This window comes from Nicotiana tabacum, chromosome 11 (genome assembly GCF_000715075.1).
Source record: "Nicotiana tabacum cultivar K326 chromosome 11, ASM71507v2, whole genome shotgun sequence".
NCBI lineage: Eukaryota > Viridiplantae > Streptophyta > Magnoliopsida > Solanales > Solanaceae > Nicotiana > Nicotiana tabacum.
The window spans coordinates 180,909,222-180,912,636 of NC_134090.1; positions in this window are offsets into that span (position 1 = coordinate 180,909,222).

Here is a 3,415-nt window from a genome sequence, read left to right on the forward strand (position 1 = left end):
CAAGTTTTATGACCCTAAAATGCCTATCAATAAGTAACGTTCATGGCAAAGCTGTGACTATTATTCTTAAGGTCATTTTTTATGTGCCGGCAAGATTTTAGGCAATTCGGATCCGGTGGCCCGGGCCATGCCACTGGCGTGGGCTATAACACACGAAAATATGGGAATATGATGAAATTCTAATTTTATGTCCCTAAATTGTCAAAATAGAGTAACGGTCATGGCGAGGCATTGACTATTGATTCTTCGGTCATTTTTTATGGGCCGGAAAATTTTTAGACGATCCGGGTCCAGTGTCCTAGGCCCATGCCACTAGCATGGGCTTTAACACACGAGAAAATTTAGGAATCGGGCGGAACTCTAGTTTGATGGCCCTAAAACGCCAAAAAACGAGTAATGGTCATGGTGAGGCGGTACCTATTATTCCTTCGTTTATTTTTTATGGTCCATAAAAATTTTATTCTATCGAGGTCTGGTGGCCCGGGCCCATGCCAGCAGCGTGGGATATAACACACGAATATTTGGGAATCGGGCGGAATTCCAGTTTTATAGCCCTAAAAAGCCAAAAACGAGTAACGGTCACAGAGAGGTGATGACTATTATTCCTTAGGTTATTTTTGATGGGTCGAAAAAAGTTTAGGCAATCCGGGTCTGGTGGCCCGGTGCCATGCCACCGGCGTGGGCTGATACGAAAATCTGAGAATTCGATAGAATTCCAGTTAATGGCCCTAATACACCAAAAAATAAGTCGCGATCATAGTGAGATAGTGATTATTGTTCCTTATATCATTTTTGATGTAGGACAAAATTTTAACCGATCCGAGTCCAGTGGCCCAGGCCCATGCCACCAGCGTGGGCTATAGCACAAGAAAATTAGGAAATCAGGCGAAATTACAGTTTTATGGCCGTAAAACGCCAAAAAAAAGTATGATTCATAGCGAGGTGGTGACTATTTTTCCTTAGGTCATTTTGGATCGGTCAGAAAAAATTTAGGCGATCCGGGTCTGGTAGCCCAGGCCTATGCCACCTGTATGGGCTATAACATACAAAAATCGGAGAGTCGAATGGAATTCCAGTTTTATGGCTCTAAAAATGAGTAACGATCATAGAGATGCGGTAACTATTATTCCTTAGGTTATTTTTTATGGGCCGGCAAAATTTTAGGTGAAATGGGTCTGATGTCCTTGGGTCATGCCACCGTCATGGGCTATATCACTTGAAAATCTAGCAAACAGGAGGAATTCCAGTTTTATGCCCCTTAAATGCCAAGAAACGAGGAACGGTCATGGCGAGATAGTGAAAATTACTCCTAAGGTCATTTTTGATGGGCTTGCAAATTTTACGTGATTCGGGTCCGGTAGCCCAAACCCATGCCACCGGCATGGGCAGCACACGAAAATCTGGGAATAGGGTGAAATTCCAGTTTTATGGCCCTAAAATGCCAAAAAATGAGTAATGATCATGGCGAGGCGGTGATTGTTGTTCCTTAGATCATTTTTGATGGGCCAACAAAATTTTAGGCGATCCTTGTCCGGTAGCACGGGCTCATGCCAACGGCATGGGATAGTACACAAAAATTTGGGAATCGGGTGAAATTCCAGTTTTATGGCCCTAAAATACCAAAAACTAGTATCGGTCATGGAGAGGCGGTAACTACTGTTCCGTAGGTCATTTTTTATGGGCCGGAAAAGTTTTAGATGATTCGTGTCCAGTGGCCTAGGCTCATGCTACCGGCGTGGCCTATAGCACACAAAAATCTGGGTCTCACGCGGAATTCCAAGTTTTATGGCACCAAAACACTAAAAAATGCATAACGGTCATGGTAAAGAGGTGACTATTATTCCTTAGGCCATTTTTGATGGGCCTACAAAGTTTTAGATGATCCGAGTCCGGTGGCCCGGGCCCATGCCACCGACGTGGGCTATAGCACACGAAAATCTCATAATCGAGCAAAAGTCCAGTTTTATGGCCCTAAACGCTAAAAAAACGAGTAAAGGTCACTGCGAGACGATGATTATTGTTCCTTAAGTTATTTTTAATGGCCGGAAAATTTTTAGATGATCCGGGTCCGGTGGTCCAGGTCCATGCGGCCGGCATGGGCTATAGCACACGAAAATATGGGAATCGGGCACAATTTTAGTTTTATGGCCATAAAATGCCTAAAAATGAGCAATGGTCATGGCAAGGCAATGACTATTGTTCCTGTATGGTGGCCCTGGCCCATGCCATCGGCATAGTCTATAGCACAGTAAAATCTAGGAATCATGCGGAATTCAAGTTTTATGGCCCTAAAATGCCGAAAAACAAATAACAGTCATGGCGAGGTGGTGACAATTGTTCCTTTGGTCATTTTTGTTGGGCCGGTTAAATTTTATGCAATCCAGATCCGATGACACATGCCTATGCCACTGACGTGGGCTATAGCACACGAAAATCTGGGAATCTGGCAGAATTCCACCTTTATGGCCCTAAAACGCCAAAAATCCAGTAATGTTCATGGAGAGGCAGTGATTATTGTTCCGTAGGTAATTTTTGATAGGCAGATAAAATTTTAGGTGATCCAAGTCTGATATCTCGGGCCCATGCCATCAGCGTGGCTATGGCATAAGGAAATTATGGAATCGGCCGAAATTCCAGTTTTATGGCCCTAAAATACCAAAAAATGAGTAACGGACATGGAAAGACGGTGACTATTATTCCTTAGGTCGTTGTTGATATGCCGAAATTTTTTTAAGCTATTCGGGTTCGGGTAACGGCTACAAGGGAGAATTCAAATGGAAACTGTACCCGACCATGGATGGACATCACACGAAAATATGGGAATCAGGTGAAATTCAAGTTTGATGGCTCTAAAACGCCAAGAAACAAGTAATGGTCGTAGCGAAGCGGTGAAGAGAGTCCCTTAGGTCATTTTTGATGGTCTGAAAAACTTTTATGCGATCCAGATACGGTGGCCTAGGCCCATGGCATAGGCGTGGGCTATAGCTCAAGAAAATTTGGGAATCAGGCGGAATTCCAAAAAAAAGTATGATTCATAGCGAGGTGGTGACTATTTTTCCTTAGGTCATTTTGGATCGGTCAGAAAAAATTTAGGCGATCCGGGTCTGGTAGCCCAGGCCTATGCCACCTGTATGGGCTATAACATACAAAAATCGGAGAGTCGAATGGAATTCCAGTTTTATGGCTCTAAAAATGAGTAACGATCATAGAGATGCGGTAACTATTATTCCTTAGGTTATTTTTTATGGGCCGGCAAAATTTTAGGTGAAATGGGTCTGATGTCCTTGGGTCATGCCACCGTCATGGGCTATATCACTTGAAAATCTAGCAAACAGGAGGAATTCCAGTTTTATGCCCCTTAAATGCCAAGAAACGAGGAACGGTCATGGCGAGATAGTGAAAATTACTCCTAAGG